Raw genomic sequence first — 18,747 nt, 5'->3', positions numbered from 1 at the left:
CAGGGTCTTCTCCGCCTAAAGGCAAGTTATATTCACTTTCTAATCCAGAAAGGGAGGTCATGGAGAAATATATTTCTGATTCTCTGGCAGCTGGGATCATCCGCCCTTCCTCGTCTCCCGCGGGGGCAGGGTTTTTTTTCGTGGGTAAGAAGGATGGGTCCCTGCGGCCGTGCATTGATTACAGAGGACTGAACAACATCACGGTAAAGAATACTTATCCTTTGCCGTTGATGTCTTCTGCCTTTGAACGGCTGCAGAGGTTTTTGGGATTCACCAATTTTTACCTGCGTTTTATTCGCGATTTCAGCCAACTAGCCGCTCCTCTGACTGCCTTGACCTCCCCCGCAACGGCGTTCAGGTGGTCGGATGCAGCTAAGGCTGCATTCTCCAACCTCAAAAGCCGCTTCGTTTCGGCTCCCATTCTTGTCGCCCCTGATCCTTCACATCAGTTTGTGGTGGAGGTTGATGCGTCAGAGGTGGGGGTAGGTGCAGTTCTATCCCAGCACTCCGCAGTGGACGATAAGATGCATCCTTGCGCGTTTTTTTCACATCGTTTAACTGCTGCCGAACGCAATTACGACATTGGTAACAGGGAGCTGCTGGCGGTCAAATTAGCTTTGGAAGAGTGGCGTCACTGGTTGGAGGGTTCAGGGGTACCTTTCATCGTCTGGACTGATCATAAGATCCTTGAATATATCAGATCCGCTAAACGACTTAACTCTAGGCAGGCTCGGTGGGCTCTGTTTTTCGGTCGTTTTGAGTTTTCTTTATCTTACCGTCCCGGGTCCAAAAACATCAAGCCCGATGCTTTATCTCGTGTTTTTGATCATTCCGAGCGCCCGTCCACTCCCGAGTGTATTCTACCTGAGAGACTCATTGTCTCTTCACTCACATGGGAGGTCGAGTCGAAGGTCCGCACGGCCTTAGAAGGGGTAACGCCTCCGCCCGGGTGCCCACAGAGTCGGTTATTTGTGCCAGAGGGGTTACGTTCAGACGTTATCCGATGGGGCCACGATTCCAATCTGGCTTGTCATCCAGGGGTTAGTCGTACCAATTCTTTGGTTAAACAACGATCAATTTTGTTTTGGCTTGCTCTGTCTGTGCTCGTGGTAAGACTTCCAATCGTTCCCCTGATGGACTCCTTCAACCGCTGTCTGTCCCTTCGAGACCCTGGTCCCACATAGCGCTAGATTTTGTCACAGGCCTCCCTCCTTCACAGGGCAATACGGTGATTTTGACCGTAGTGGACCGGTTCTCGAAGGCGGCACATTTCATCCCCTTGCCCAAATTACCCACTGCCAAGGAGACAGCGGTTACTGTCATTAATTACGTCTTCCGTATCCATGGCCTCCCGGTAGACGTGGTTTCTGACAGGGGATCCCAATTTACCTCCAAATTCTGGAAGGAGTTTTGTCGTTTACTGGGGGCGACTGTTAGTTTGTCATCTGGGTTCCATCCCCAGACGAACGGGCAAGCTGAGAGAGCCAACCAGGATTTGGAGAGAATGTTGCGATGTCGGGTTGCTCAGAATCCTTCCTCCTGGAGTCAGCAGCTTCCTTGGGTGGAGTACGCGCACAACTCGTTACCAGTGTCGGCTACGGGCCTGTCGCCTTTTCAGTGTAGTCTAGGTTACCAGCCACCTGCCTTTCCCAGTCTGGAATCTGAAGTCGCGGTCCCCTCCGCTCACGCCTTCGTCCAGAGGTGTCGTCACACGTGGAGAAGAGCCCGAGAGACTCTTCTTCAGGTGGGAGTGCGCACCAAGGCCCAGGCCGACCGCCACTGGCTGAAGCCTCCCGTATACGTCGTTGGTCAAAAAGTGTGGCTTTCATCCAAGAACATTCCGCTCCGCTCCGTGAGTAACAAGTTAGCACCAAAATTTATTCGCCCGTTTACGGTCACCAAAATTCTTAGCCCGGTGACTGTCCACCTCAAATTGCCACCAGGGACATCCTGGACCACTCTATTATTGATGATTACAATCGACAGGTAGGCTCTCCTGGGAGCGCCAGGAGGCGCTCGTAGGAGAGGGGGTACTGTCACGGTTCATGGGTTCACTTACTCGCCCTCGTGTGGTTGTGGTGTGTGTTGCCGGTGAGTGAGTGATTGTGTGGGCGTCACCCACCTGTCTGATTGTGATGTGCTGCCAGCCGTGTCTTGTTCAGTGTTTGCTATTTAATGTGCGTGTCTACGTGGTGTCTTTGTCAGTTCGTTGCAGGCTGTCCTGGTGTCATGTGTTCCGTGTTTCACTTCCCGTTTCCTGGATTTCTGGACTATCGTCTTGTGCCCGCGTCTGGGTGGATTATATGAACTGTCGTCTTGTGCCCGCATCTGGGTTGGATTATCCTTGGTTTCTGATACCCGCTGCAGCCCTGCGCCACCCTGTTCATCTGCCTCCGCACGCCATTGCTTCAGCACGCCTCAGTCACGGCAACGACTGACAATTGGGGTGAAGTTATTGTACAGCGTATTCTGTCAATAAATATTGTTTTACTTGCACTTGGATCCTCTCTCTGTGTTCATTTCCTGACACCAAATAGCCCACAAATTGTTCTTCACTGATAATCTTACGCCTCTGAGTTCTAATCAATATACAACCACAGTGCTCTCGATACTGTATAAAGGAAATCAATATCCGAGGCAATATTTTTCAGTGAATACTGACAGAAAGTTTGGTTTCAAAAGACTTAGAATAAAATGCATGAGCTGACTAACCTCAACTTATCTAGCCTAAAACCTTTTTTTCTGAACATCACTATACTATATATGTAGCCCTGACTTATTGATACCCCCTTATAAGTCGTCTTACTCAGCATCAGAAAAATATGAATAGATGTATATCCAAGAAAAAATGACATGATGTTGGTTTTGAAATGCCTTCATTTTCTGTTCTCATTAATATGGTTTAGAAAGAAGTAGTGAAAGTCAATCCCTCCAAAAAACTGCCTATTCTTCCCATGAGGACCCATCATCAGCCAAGCAGCAGATGTAAATTAAATCTCCTCTACTTGAGTGGCTCTAGGAGAAAGTGTGGGAAAGGCCACTATTAGACTGTTGTTAAAAGCATATTGTAGATTTTAGGATTGAGCACAATGGAGTCACTGGAATACATTTTATGGGGGTGAGAAAAACAATTTGTCGTACTTTTACTGATTCATATGAAGTGGTGTGTGTTTGTGTGTGCTTTTGTCATTGATTAAGTCAATTTATTGATTGGAATTTGTGTAATAAGCTTTATTTTATTAGAACATGATAAAACAAAGTCTTTTGACGCAGGTGCCCCATCCAAGTAGCCAGCTGATGAATCACGGAAAAGCCACCAGAACCGGTCGGATGAAGATGGCCTCGGTGAACTGCTAGCACAGAGTGTTAGTGGGGGTTATAAAGATGGAAGAGACATTGTGATTGGCTGGCAATAATTTTCACACATAACTATCAATGATTGTGACAAAATTTTGCTCTTTATTATGACACAATTAATTAAGTATTGTCACATTTGGCTCATGGTGTCGTTTGAATCATTTGAATCACTGCAACTAAATCCAAACATTCCAATCACAGAAGTACTTTGAAATGAAGTAAATGACAGCTTCTGGGGCTCTGGAATTAATTTGCCATAGTCATATTGAGAGTGCACACTTAAATGGATGTGTAGTAATGGAGTGACGAAGCAAAGTGAGGGGGAGCAATTAAACAAAGTCAAACCAGCCTCATGTTTTTGCAAAGGTTGTCATGGTTATAGCTGTTGTGTTTGTGGAGAGGAATGTGAATGATGTGCTTATGGTGAAGGGCTGGAGTTTAACATTCCTCAGTGCTGCTTTGCTGCTTCAGGACCAAGAAAATATGAAGACTTATTAAAAACAGTTACTGTGGAGAGAATTGGTTAAAGTAAGGTGGTTCCAACTGTGTATCAAGACTGACTACTGAACTGGGAGCTAGGTTTAAGGTCTTTGATATGCTTTCCTAATCCTGTTGTAGATGTTGTTCAAAAATAAGAAAGCATGTTATTGTGTCCTACTGATATAAGGTATTGTGCCAATAGATAATTTACTTTACTTGTTGCATCTTTTTTATCTCCCACACTGCACTGTAACAAACTCTTCAGCCAAAGCCCTCTGTGAATGAGTTACATGAAAGGAAACAGTCACATCATCTGAGAATACCAAACTTGCAGGTTCTCAACATGGGGCAAATAGGTAAAACATACTAAGAAAACTGTATAAATGTTTCCTTTTCATTGGTTTTCAGTAGCTGCCTCTATGCCTCTTTCTGTTTTTAGTGGAGTTTGTGGGCATGACGTGGAGCCTTGCCCATACTCCCTGTACTGAAGGTGAGCAGTTTTTAATGTCCACATATATAGTATATGTGACAAATTGGAGGAGGGTGTTTCCCAAAGTCTCTTGTCATCACTGATCGAGCCCAGTACCAATCCTGTTTCATTGCCCAGTATTGAGCTAGTATTGTCTATGATGCTTCCACCTGTATCAGTCAAGGAGGCCATATTTGAACTCTCTGCCTATCCTGTATCGGCCAAGAAGGCCATTTTGTACCCCCCTGCCTGAGTTACCCAGTTCTTTGGCCCCTGCATCCTGGTGCTCCTGCTGGGGGTTACTCCCTGGCTCCTCCCACCGTCATCTTTTCCCTGGCTCCTTTAATTTGACATGTACTTGCATTGTTACTTATAGTCAGTAGAATGCCTGTTGGGAGACCATCAAAATAATATGTTAGCAGATATTAAGCAAACAGTCTACTGATATTCTACTAATACTCTAATGAGAGTTAGTTGACTCGTAGATGCAATGTTATTTAGTCAACAGAATGTCTAAAGGGGTCCATCAAAATAAAGTGTTACCTTTTTTAACCTGGAAAGTGTGTAAAATGAACACGAATTTACATTGGATTTGAGAAAAAAAAATAAAAAAAAATACAAAGACATAATTTCATGCAGTACTCCCTATTGTTAAGGAAAATGCAATGTTGTAGCAAGTGTAAATTCTACACTGTTGCTTAATAGCTAAAATGTCTTAGTACATTAAATACATTTGCTTTAATCCATTTGGCAGGTGCTTTTTGTCCTAAATGACTCTCATTTAATTCAAAGTTCAGGCTATCATTCGTTTGCAATCTAACCCATGACTACAGTGTTGCTAGCCCCATTCACTTTTTCAATTGTTTGAGTCTTTGAAAAGCTACATGGCACCTCACTACTGAGAAATATAGTTAAACTTATGGTTTCACTGCTTGTAGTGACACTACTGACCAGCACTGCTTGTGTGGTTATCTTGTTAGAGCAGGAAATCGGAAAACACTTATCGGTTGCACTTATCAGTTGAGCGCCAACAACACTTCCTGACATGGAAGAGAACACATCTAATCCTGATGTGCATAACTTTATTTATATGCAAGTTGAAGAAATGAATTCAGAAATTCAAGGCTTAGGATGTCACACATGGAAACAAACTTACAAACACATAGGATTATGAGACAGAAAGCCTTCATCATCATCATCATCATCATCCCAAAACTTTGGTGGCTTAGCAATTCTCACATTATAGCAGTTACTTTTCATTACTATAAATTCCACTTCCATTAGAGTTAAGGGGGAAAAAAAATGTAATTTTCACACAGAGTAGGGTGTTGCATGTACATTAAACCACAGTGAGAGCATTCCACTGCTATGACTGATCTACTTCTGACTGCTAGGTCAAGTGTGAACAAGGTGTCAGGATAATCACACGTCTCAGCATTTTCAGCCCTCACACCTGTGTGTGTGTGTGTGTGTGTGTGTGTGTGTGTGTGTGTGTGTGTGTGTGTGTGTGTGTGTGTGAACTACAGTCTTGATATCTACAGAAATGGCACAATGCAATAGGCATGCAGCAAGGGGCTCTAAAGGATAATTGTGTTGAGCAATATGTTCACCATGGAAGCCTTTCAAGTTGTTGGGAAATATCAGTATTCAATTTGTGTTTGAGGTGAACATTCAGAACCACTACATACTACAGACAAATCCTAATGCAAATAATAGTATAGTGGGTCACACTTCAGTTTAGGGTTTAATTTTCACTACACTTTTATCTACTAACTACGACTAACTACCTAATTACTGCTTATTAATAGTTAGTATTGAGTAAGATTAATGGATGTAGAATATGGTCATGCAGAATTAGGCATTAATATGTGCTTTATAAATAGATACTAATAAATATCCTAGTAATATGCATGCTAAAAAGCAACTAGTTAATAGTGTCAATTAGACCCTAAAAGTGTTACCATATAATGTAATATTTTTGAGTTATAGGGTTTTTTTTCAACATTGCTGTTTTTAAATCACTCATTAGTATGGAAGTATATAATGAAGCCAATGGTAACTTTATAACAACACTTGTTTCGACTGTTACACAAACATAAATGTAGCCCATGCATGTGCTAAAGTTGAATGGCAAATATGGTCAGGATAAAAGAGACAAAAAGTAACATTAAGATTACAAAAAAACGTTTTTACTGTTATAAAAACATGGTTTTGTGAGCATTAGCAGAACCGAAAATTGCAAAATATTCAAAGTAAAGTAAGAGTTATTTGAGAGCAGTCGGGTAAAGATGTGTGTTACATGATTATTCTGACACCTTCAGTTTTGCTAATGCTCACAAATCATAACTGTAAAAATTTTTGTAATAGTCTTAATGTTACTTTGTGTCATGTTTATCAAAGTATGCAAACACAGTGATGTGGCATTGGTGCCATCTCAAATCTGAAAACATTTCCAACTGGCTTCAAGTCAGACACCAATTGGTATGTACAGGTCAGTGTGTAAAACACACCAGCTGTGTGCACCTGGTCACTTTACCAGACAGCTTAAATCTAGTGGTCTGAGTTATAATGTGAGAGGGGTGAGAAGCCAGTGACTTGGTAGATTTGTAGGCAAAGATTAGTTTGTTTAGTGTCTCCTTCCTATCTGATTTTTGTCTCTCTGGTTTAGAGCATCTGTAGTAACGTCTGGTAAAATCTTTCCACCTGCCCATTTTCTTGAGGGTGGTCCTTGAGCCAGGGATGTTTCTGTAATTTCTGAGAGAGCTGACTTTCAAAAAGCGTTGATTTCCAAACTTAAGTTCAATGAATACACAGACACAGCCACTGCTTGCCCAAGTGAAGTCGATGGACACCAATTCAACCCAGTGGTTTTAAGGGGTGATCTTGTCTCTCTACAAGCCTTTCTCAGTAATGTTCAATGATTTTCTGCATGTAGGGCCAGAGGAAGATCCCTAATGAAGCCTAGTGCAGTCAAGACCCCAATGGTCAATCTCATCATGCAGTTACCTTAAAGCAATAGAAATAAAGCATTTTTTTCAAACAAACTTACAAATGCCTCTATCGTGTCTTGTGCCTCCCCCATCTCAAACATCACAAACATCTCTTATGGGTGCTTGTGAAGGCATGTCTCAACAGGTAAACGTAGGCTACTTTCAAAAAAAGGTCCAACATATTAGGTATTCTTTTACCTATGTTGCAATGTGTCATGAGTAAGCAACTGAGCAGGAAAACACCCTTTCTAGTGTGAATGCGAGTGTCTTGCTTATAATAAACCCATCCATCTGCATTTTTTGACATGACTCGCCACAACAGTTTGAGTCTGTCTACAGTGGACACATCAAAGTAAGCAATATAAACTGGTACATTTGTCTGTGAACGGATGCATGATGAAGTTGTATGCTATTGAAGTGTCCATTGCAGAGCATTTCATAGCAATGCCCCATTTACTTTGACATGTTCATGACCTGTTTAATCTTTCTGCACATCTGAATATCTTTTCCCATGTAATGTGTCAGCCATGGTCCCACACAGGCTGAACGCTCTCAGGCTCAGCCTGCTACAGTAGCCACGTCCCAAACGCTATAGTTGAGCTAGAAAGAGATTGACGGATCTGAGCGCACCACTCTCAATGTTTGATGGTGCCTGGGAGGCTCGATGTTTACTCTTTTGGGGAATATAAAACCTTGAATGACATACTAATAGTAGTCAATGAACAATAAACTGGGTTAAGAGAATGTATTTTAACATAAAAAAAAAAAACATACTTCACCTTTAACTGAAAGTTTTCTTTTTCTAACAATATTCTCCAAGTCACATAGTCTGGTCTCCCATTACCCTCAATTTAAAGCAACTCTACTAATCGAAAGATGTAACTGTTTATGTCTCTCCCCTTCTCCCTGGAATGCTTAAAAATGGGTTGGAATTGTAACCAGAGAAATTCCATTTTTCAAAGCACAAATGGTTCATATTTACTCTTCAAACCTCTGGAAATATGTCAGTAAACTGTGCAGGGTGGGGTCTGATATGCAGAGGAGGAAAATAGATGTTAAAACAGTGTAACCAGCAGATCTTTTGGCTCTGGAGTTTCAAATGAAACTTTTCTTAAGCTTTGATCCAGGGAGGGGTATTTCTTTACAGGTCAGCTGTAGCATTCCCCCACTTTTGAGACAAGAAGGCTGTGTCCAATTGGTCTGATCCTTTTGAACTTTGACCCTTGCCAGAGGAGAGACAGAGAGGCTATAGTTGTAAGACCGTATTTGTTTGGAACTCCTGTCTGAATTTTTTTTTTTTTTTTTGGAGAGAAGAACATTTTTAAAGGCTTGAAATTTTCCACATGCGTAAGTAATTAAGCTCTGTGATGGACTCCTCCAAAGGGAGACAAATCCAACAAGATCTCTACTCACACACAGCACATGTGTGCATGCATACTTCTTTTCTCTTCTTCCATTAATGCATAAAATCATACAGAAATCTGTATTTCTGTTCTTGACTGATTTTTACTTTTTTAATTTACTATCCCTCATGCTCAATGCACAATAACAACACAAGACAAGCTTTCTTTGTTCCATTTCTTGTGACTTCTTTCTTGTTTTCTTTTCTTTTGGGGGCCCCTATTGTAATTTTTGGGTGGTCCTCAAAAGCAGTTTTACCAATTTTGGGCTCTCTAGGGCCAAATCCTCAGCACCAGCTTAAAAATTCACTTTTCTATTGCTTATAACTTTTGAACCCTTTGCTCACTTGATTACTCTTCTCATGATGATCACAATCAAAATCTTACATTAGGACTCCACCCATTACAGTAGTCACCATTTGTACTGTATTCAATTTTTTTTTTTTTTTTTTTTTTTTGCTACTCCTTCAAGAGGTAACATGCATCTCAGCAATACTGTGATCTATCAAAACAAACTTGGTATACTTCATCAGCATCATAATGGTAATAGGGTATCTGCCAAATTTGGGACCTACAGCGCCACCTACAGGTCATGAGATCTGAAAAATTGCTCTTGTTGACCATAGCTTGTGGAATGTTTGCAAGAAAAGTGTGTTCTCTGTGTCTATGGATTCCTTAGGTCATGCTGAATCCATCTGTACCGAGTTTGCCAGGAGCAGATGATCCGCCTGTCTGCCATTTTGAAAATTGTCATAAGCTGCAAGTGTCTACTAAATGATTTGACATATCGGCACAAAATTTGGTAAACATAATTGACTCCATGCCCTTAAGGTTCCTGAGAGATTTGAAAACAACACCACCTAGTGTTCCTGAGATATAAGGATTTTTACCAAAACACATACCTTTTGAAAGCTTTGTCCAAAATGAATTTTGTGTCATTACATTCATTGGTTTATGCCAATTCGGACGACATCCCATTTGTAATTTTCCCTCATTTTGAAGTAGATGAAAAACATTTTTTTCACTACTTCTCCTACAAATCTTGTCATCTTTTTGGCCAAAATCGACTCCGATCGGCACAGGAATAACAGAACAGATTTTTGGTATTCTCTACCGTTCCTGAGAAAAACCTTTATGAAGTTGGCCATGCCTGTGTTTTCTTGTCCTATGTTAATTAGATCATTGGTTAGCATGCTAAGCATTATTTTTGTATGTTCCTTTTAACCTTTGAAGGTCTCATCGGCATCAGGATAAAAGTGTGTCTTCTATGTGGCACAGTGTGACAAGTGGTGAACACTCAACCAGAAGGTTGCAGATTTCATACTGTGCATCTCTGTAACAGTACATGTCATGTCGAATCAATTCTGCTAATAATTTAGTTTTTAGAATACAAAATGCAAATAAATGCTTTTGTCTGTTACCGGTCATCTTGATAATGTGTCATATTTGCACTTAACCAGATATAATTTGCTTTAAATTTAAGAATTCTCTGGACTGACTATCCCCTCTTACACTACTCAGTTGTCCTGCAGGAGTACACCCATCTATATCAGAACACACCACTGCCCTGAAATGTGAAGAAAAGATTTCACAATGAAAAGATTAGAGTTAGAGAATATATCCGGATGGGGATTAAATTCTTGTATTCATTAATTCCTAATCCTGCACACCATTTGCTGCTCTAATAAATTGGTCGAGAGCTTGCTGAGCAAGCAGTCTATGTGCCATTAGTGCTTGCTGACCACTGCTCATGCATGACATTAACAATTCTAGCTAATTAGTAAGAATGATGTGGGTAGCACAGGCAAAAGCATTAAAAGGCTGCCTTAGAGAAACATTTGGCGAAGAAGGCAAGGTTTGTATACACTTAATGAGTGCTGTTTGTGACACATCAATGTATGCAAACTTACCTATTAAGGAATGCATGAATGCATGGGTAAAAGTTCAACATTTCACCTACTGTGAACTTTAAACTATGGGTCATACTGTGGACCGCTCTGACATTAAAGCAGAACTAGATTTTAACGAGTGCAACATGTTACTGGATCTTTGTTGATCCTGGAACAAAACAACATTCCAATTAACCAATCAGATTTTTGGGACAAGTTTACAGCTTATGTCAAGTACAGGCTTAGAATCTGGGTTAGGTGCTTCTACACCAGTTATCATTCCCCTCTGATTTTAGGGATAACTCATGGGTAGGGTAAGGTTTAAGTTTAGGGGTAGGGATATGGTTAGGATTAAATTTTCAGACATGAATGTTGTTTCAAGATAAACAAAATATGTTGACCCAGGAATGCTTCTAACTCTGCAAAATCAGGACGTGCGACATCAACAGCCACTTACGTCGCTGGATCAGAAAGGCGCCAATTTGCAATACCGTCTTACTCAAGGAGGATTAAAAGGATCTCTCTTAGACAAAAGTGTGCTTTTATGTTAACAAAATGGAAAAGAAACAAAAAAAAGTTCAGGGGTTCAGAAACAACTATAGCAGAGCACATTTGTGCTTCCATTTACCATATTTGATGTGCTCTATGTATGTGTGTTAGTCAGTCTTCATATGTGAATATGAAAAGCCTAATTTAAAATCTTTTCATTATGTAAAGTGATCTAGTCTCTTCAAAAAACTTGGATTAAACCACTTGATGCATATGGATTACTTTTGGATTATCTTTTTGTTCTTTTTGTAGCGTTGAAAATTTTTGGTTGCTTAGACTTTCAATGGATGGGCAAATAATGAGAGAATATAAAAAATATTTTTTACTTGTGTTCTGATGTTGAACAAATCTTATTGGTTTTGAACAATTTATGGAGTAAGTTGTGACATCATTTTCACTTTTGGATGAACTAACCCTGAGATATTTGCTGACACAAAATCATGGTGGTTTGCTGCAGGATTCCTCTTTTTCTTCATGCTGGTTTAATCACATTACTTTGTTGGTTGTATAATCTAGACTTTTTTGACTTTATGCCCAAAAATATCAGCATGTATTTTAATTGAGCAATGCATTTTTACTATAAAAGAGGTTTAAGTATTGTCATTGTCAACATAACAGATTCAGACAAAAAAGTTGTACACAGTTGTGATCAGATGTATTATCTCCCGGTGGATGACCAAGTACCAGAATGTCAGAGAGATTTAGGAGTGGGCTTTTTGTCTTGCCACCTGACCACCAAGCAATACAACACACAGAACACCCCAGCAAATGCTTTGTAATGAACAACAAACCTCTGAGAACACCTTAGCAACTGCATATCAATGCCATTTCAATGTTCTAACCACGCAACTTGCACAAGCAAGTACTGTACCATTACTCAACTTATAATATTGACCTGTACTGCCATTGAGAAAAAATACATTTTATGCATTTTGTGTATTATTTAAATGTGGATGTAGGAGGATATCAATGGCCCCAAGACTCATTGCTGGAGCAATCAAGTCTGACTGTAAATTGTGTGCATGTGTGTGTGCGCATGTGTGTGGTCACTTGCAGGAGCCCTTAATCCAATTTTTCCATATAAAGCTCTATTTCAAACACTCACTGAGGACTATAATCTTCTGCCTCATTTCTAATCCCAACCGCTACTGGACTGTTTCCCCCTAATTGGAGTGAGTGTGTGCACATTTTGGTTTTGTGTGGCATGTGTGTGAGAAAGAGAGATGGTGGGAAACTTTTCTCATTTTGTGAGATCCTGTTGTGCCTTTATCAACCCCTAAAAGTGAAAATGCTGGCATCATTTACACTCCAAATGGTCCATATAACTCATACCCTCAACCAATTAATCAATACACTCAAAACGCAGAGTTTGTGTACAGCTTCCTCCTATTCCAATCTTGTGGTATCAAGATTGCTCATTTGGCTATGTGCACACAAAGGTGTTCTTACATGTAGCATGATTTCTTCAGTGGTAAATATTTTCCGTAAATAATGACTTTTTCCTCAAAGTCTTTAGATGAATTGGAAAATAGTATACAAGTCACAAAGACTACCTTTATGAAACTTTTATAAAGAAAGAACATCAAATGGATTTGGAACAATATGAGAGTAAATAAATAATGACAGAATTTGGTAACACTTCATATATGGTTCACTTTAGACATAAACTATAAGTAACTTTGCAACTACATGTCAACTAACTCTCATTAGAGTATTAGATAGTAATTAGATATTAGTAGACTGTCTGCTTAATATTTGTTAACACTAATTTGATGGTTCCCCAAGAGACATTCTACTAACTATTAGTAACTTTGCAACTACAACTTATTCCACTAACCCAAACCCTTACACCTAACCCTAACCTAACCGTCTACTAACTCTCTAATGAGAGTTAGTAGACATGTAGTTGCAAAGCGGACTATCAAAATAAAGTGTAACTCAGAGTTTGTATGATTGGGTGAACTATTGCTGTAACACTTTCCATATGGATAGTGGATAAACCTTTGAGTAGCATATTTGAGTAGGCCTACAAAGCGTATTACATTTTTAGTTTTCATTTTCTCATTCCAAATGATATTGTTTCCATATAAGATCACGCCATGTTTCCCCTAAAAGTATCTAATGCTATTGATTAATTGTACTCTTAGTCTTTTTACACTATTGCTGCAGCCAGATTTTACTGGCTTTATCTGATCTGAACCAGAGCCAAATTCTCTGCATCAGTGCTACCTCTGCATCAATAACCCCTCATCGCTTCTAATCTCTTCTCACTGTCTCCTTCTGTCTGTCTCTTTCTCTCGATGTATTTATCAGTCAGGGTTGTGCGTTTGAAACACTTGTGCCATCATACAAATAGATCTTTAAGAAAACGCTCACCTGAAATGAAAGTTTTGTCACTATTTATCTTAGAGCTACTTATTTTTGTCAAATGGAGATCAACTGATGATGGGGTTCCTCTGAAAGGTCTTTCCATTCAATACCCACATTAAGGAGTTTTTTCCCCCACTTTGCCACACTCACTTCTGGCTTTCTCACTGGGGGTTTACCAACTATAATACAGTTCTCCTGTTAAACAATGACACATACATTTTCTGTGCATTGTGAAAAGCACTATACAACACTGAGCAAAAAAAAAAAGAAAGAAAAAAAGAGGACTTTCGAAGAACCTTCATGCTTCTCTTGTCCTTCTCTCATCCAACATGCTATAGACCCTGTATATGAGTTGAGAGTTACAGGAGAGAGGAAGGTTTTCAATTAATAAAAAAGCTTACGTCTATCCATGTAGCTAAAATATTTTTTTGGCTTATAGTACATTTGCTTCCATGTCAAGTGTAGAAACCCCTCCAACCCTTTATTTTTCTTCTGATTTTGAGCCAAATAGGCACAGAGGTCTAATTGTTAAGGAATTCACAGGGGTAGCCCCATGATCAGTAGGGGGCTTTGGGTCAATTTCCTGATGCTTTCCTTTCCAAATAAACACAGATGACTGACCTGGCAAGCGGAGGTCCTCAGAACTCTGAAACATTCCACATAGTGTAAACCTGTGTGTGCACGCATATGGCAGTGAATGGGGGAAAGAGAAGGTCCCCTTTTCTTATTTAAACAAAGTTTAGTTTGCGATAACCGCATGTACACCAGTTCTCAAAGACATTTGTTTAAAAAATAAGCCTTTGTTTTTCTTTAGGCCTTTGGTTTGTGAGATAAGCTTTTTTACCCTAATGATGGTAAAGTTGGGACTAACTTGGATTCACACATTTTATTTACTTTCATAGTCCTAACCAAAAGTTAGTGATTATATGTATATCTTCCACTTTTTTCTGTTACAAAAAAAGTAGTTTTCAGCTGACTTTACCTCAAATCCTAGATTGTACACTGGACATCAAGTTGAAGGGTTCGAGTTAACTTTTTAAAATTTGTGACAGTGAAGGATAATTCAAAAGAATATTCATTATTTTAACAATTAGGTCACGCTTTATATTACACTCTAAAAAAAAAAGTGCTATATACTGTATCTGAAACATCTGTTGTGTAGCACCATATCTTTAAAGGTGCTCTACAGTACCTTTGTCAAATGGTGCTATGTAGAACCCATAAGAGGTGCCATATCGCATTTTATTTCTTCAACAAAAATGATGCTCAACAGCACCAACAGTGGTTCTTTGGCTCGTAAAGAACCTTTAAAGGGGCTTAACAGGTTCTTGGCAGTGGTATAGCACCTCAGTCATCCCAAAGAACCAGTGAAGAACTGCTGAAGAACCACTGAAGCACCAAGATTTGGTGCTATACAGCACTTAAAGTGATTCTCCTATAATTACGAACCAAAGAACCACTTTTAGTACTATATAGCACCATTTTGTTAGAGTGTATGTGGCTTTATCTAATATGTACTTACATTAAAAAAAAAAGTACAATATGCTTATTGTGTTCATATTATATTGTAAAATACTTTTGCTGCTACTGAGGGTAAGGTTAGGAACAGGTTTGGTGGTATAGTTCGTTTTAAGGGAAGAGTCAACAGTTTAATTATAGATGTAATTACAGAAATGAATTACATATGTAATTACTGTATGCAGATTTTTTTAAAACATAAGTACAATGTTAAACATGTACATAATAGGTGCATTGTATCAAATTATTAATTTAAATGTTAGTACAAAGTAGTTAAGGACAACTAATATAAAGTGGGACCGACAATTACAAAAAGGTACTTGTTCTATAGCATTTCCTTACTTTAAAGATCTAGGAAATAAAAAGTCTACTCTAAATGTAAATGTAGGCCTAAATGTAAAGGACTATTTATTAAAGGGGACCTATTATGCCCCTTTTTAAGAGATGTAAAATAAGTCTCTGGTGTCCAGAGTGTGTATGTGAAGTTTTAGATCAAAATACCCCACAGAAATGTTTTTATAACATGTTAAACTTGCCACTTTTTGGGGTTGAGCAAAAACGTGCCGTTTTAGTGTGGGTCCCTTTAAATGCAAATGAGCTGCTGCTCATGACCTAAGAGGGCGGAGCTTCAAGAGCTGATGCTCCGAGCTCCAGTGACAGAACAATCTCATGCACTAATTATGTCAGAAACTCTCTGTAGCTGTGTTTAGTTCGAATCGGAGTCTAAAATTATGCCTACAGAGCCAGAGAATATATGCTGCATGGAGACAGAACAGGGGTGTATTTCAGAAAGCAGGGTTAACTTACTGTCACATATACCCTGAACTCTCGGTTGATTAACCCAAACCTTGCTTACTCGAGGTATGCTGGTTCCAAAAATGCATCCGGGAATAAGTTCAGCCAACCCAGAGTATGTTCCCGGTTAACACACAAGACATTCTCAACAGAGCGACGAATCGATGATTCACCATGGAAACAGACGCTAAGAAAAAGCGCGCCATTCTACTTCATTCTTCTTCTTTTGTTTAATGGCGATTTACATAACCTACTTGGTGCACATCACCACCTATTGGGTGGTTGTGCAATAATTTTTAATCTTAATATTGTTTGTTTGATGCTAATTATTTAATAAAATATCACATATATGATATGTATTTTATTATAGAAATTATAGCATAGAAAATGTCCTGTTATAAAGATTAAGAAGTAGATCCATGTGTGCTATGATAATAAAATTCATATATTAGAATTGAATAACCTGCTTTCTGGAATACCCCCCAGGTATAGTTTAGTTTAATTGCTTTTATATCTTATGTTGTCATCTTGCTTTTTATCCACTATTTGTACGAGCCTGTTGTAGCAGACCCGAATGAAGGCCAAATCTTTACTGATGAGTTTATGAAGTTTATTGTACATCACACAAAAAAGATGATGCATACGTTATCGGTCCTGAAAATCACCATAAGTGCTGAATAAAACATAGTACAAGAAGTGCGCATTAAAGTCTTTTATCTATGAACTCTCCTTCACATTTTCATTAACATACACAGTGAATTACACAAATATACTCGTTACAACTAACAGTAAACATATATACAGACCTACCTTATGCCTTTTCGGGGGTGGTTCATAAACTGGTAAACTTTATGTCCACAACAGCTTCGTATATACAAACTTACCGTATGCGTATATATACAGACTTACCTTATGCCTTTTCGGGGGTGCTTCATAAACTGGTAAACTTTATGTCCAAAACAGCTTCGTGCACGCGCTCTCTCTCTCTTCTGCTGTGACCAGTATCGCTCCCGTGAGGATCACGTACAGTTTGAACTTATCCATCCTTGAGTAATAACTTCAACTACGGTGTCCTCAGTGACTCATATGGCGTATGTTTGTTGGTAACGTTTGTAATGTTTTTTTTTTTTTTTTTTTTTTTTTTTTTGGGGGGGGGGGGAATCATCATTAATGTATTTTAAATAGGCTATATAAACTATACACAATTTAAAATACTACCTATAAAATAGGCTATTTTGTTTCCAGAACAATGGCATGGTTAACATTAGGCATGTTATCTTAACTAATAACATTTATTAATTAGCTTATAAAGCCCACATTTAACGTTACCGAAGAAAAGTTCAGTGATCTGTCAGATCCTGTAGGTCGGTTAGTACAGTTTACTGCTGAACAACTCATTTTGTTGGTGTGAAATAACACAGAAATCGAAAAGTAATAGTTAGTTATATATCTTCAATCTCCCCTTGAATCTCCGACAGTCCTTAGAGAAGCTGTCAGTCACAACTGTCAATCATAACGACACGCCCCGTTTCTATAGCATCAAATTACTAGCTAAAATCAAACTTATCACAAAAATGAACAATTGAATATGTATCAGCGTGATAACAACTACCTTAAATGACCAAAACCATCTTTCAGAAAATTTGATTTGAAGCGTAATTTATTTTTTTATTTTGACTCATTCCCGTTTGTGTGCATTTCAGGGACAGTGTGAACTTAAAGGACCACTGTAGTGCCTTGGAACATGCAGCATTATTCAATGTGTTGATGTCAATTCCACTGAAACGCCAATAGTGTTTCTTTTAAATCAGCTCAGCCAGAGCCGTTGAGCTCTTTAAAGCCTCAGTTTCCTTCTAATCTCTAACTGTTTCTCCTCCTATCCTCCATATTGCTTTAAAATATAGTATTCTGTGCAGAATTCAAATTGGTTCAATATGTTTTGTGGTCTGAGCTGACTCGCACATATGATCTGCTATTGTGTCTCTGGACCAGAGCAGACTGCGTAGACGCTGCAGTGGTTTGTGTGGTAATGTGAAACCAGACTTCATTCGCATCATGGAAGGCATATTTACCCTGTCTTAATCGTTCCCTATCACCTACGTAGTGCACTATGTGCCATTCACCATTTAGAAAATAGTAAATCTGTGAACAAGTCACAGCTTCAGCGACTATTTATAATGTAGGGGCGGGACACTTTAGATTCTAGAGAGCATTTGATTGGACAGAAAATCTGATGACAAGCTGAAGTGCAGCATGATGTCATTGAAATCATTGATCCATACTGGTGGAAGTTTTGAACGCTTATATCCTCTAAATACGATTTTGGCATTGTTTTGGAGCACACTAGCTTATAGATAACAGTAAGGCTAACATATTCATACTAAAAGTCAAAAAACGTCAATTTTGATTTTATGGTGACTTTAAAGAGAACTGGTTTTGTGTAGTAAGCCAATGAGCTTGAGTCTTCGATCTCATTCATCCAACCCTAACATAAGTATCTCTTTATAGAAGACTTCTAATGTGAGTACATGTATCTTTAATTATAGGTGAATTTTTGATTAATTTCTGTATACCAATGCGCACTGCACAAACACAACCACTTGGTTGACTCCCATTGGGCATAGATGATGAATCTTTTGACCGACTTCAACCACATTTAGATCCAGAAACCAGCTGTTAAACCCTGCATTTGTAATGAGTAACCATGAAACCAAAATTGATGTTTTCTTTGCTTGTGGCCAATCCATTTACTACAAAGCCTCTTAGATTCAAACCTTCACCAGAAAATTATTCCCTGATTTTGTAAGATGCTTTGTGGAATGAAAAGCAAAAAAGCAAAAAACAAAACAAAAAACAACCGTTATGTTTATATATACATATATATATATATATATATATATATATATATATATATATATATATATATATAT

The 18,747-nt window shown here is 38.9% G+C and overlaps 1 long non-coding RNA gene across 1 annotated transcript; it reads right to left on the bottom strand.

The window, feature by feature from the left end:
* Nucleotides 1-3,210: 3,210 nt before the first annotated feature.
* On the bottom strand, nucleotides 3,211-16,885 carry LOC125266143. Its single transcript, XR_007184452.1, has 3 exons — nucleotides 16,727-16,885; nucleotides 4,565-4,694; nucleotides 3,211-3,350 (listed from the first exon to the last, which is right to left on the bottom strand). It is a non-coding gene; the product is annotated as an uncharacterized LOC125266143 (long non-coding RNA).
* Between the last annotated feature and the right edge of the window lie 1,862 nt (nucleotides 16,886-18,747).

The sequence above is a fragment of the Megalobrama amblycephala genome, linkage group LG4 (genome assembly GCF_018812025.1).
Source record: "Megalobrama amblycephala isolate DHTTF-2021 linkage group LG4, ASM1881202v1, whole genome shotgun sequence".
Lineage (NCBI taxonomy): Eukaryota > Metazoa > Chordata > Actinopteri > Cypriniformes > Xenocyprididae > Megalobrama > Megalobrama amblycephala.
The sequence above is the reverse complement of the archived record's forward strand: the minus strand, read 5'-3'. Positions and strand labels throughout refer to the sequence as shown.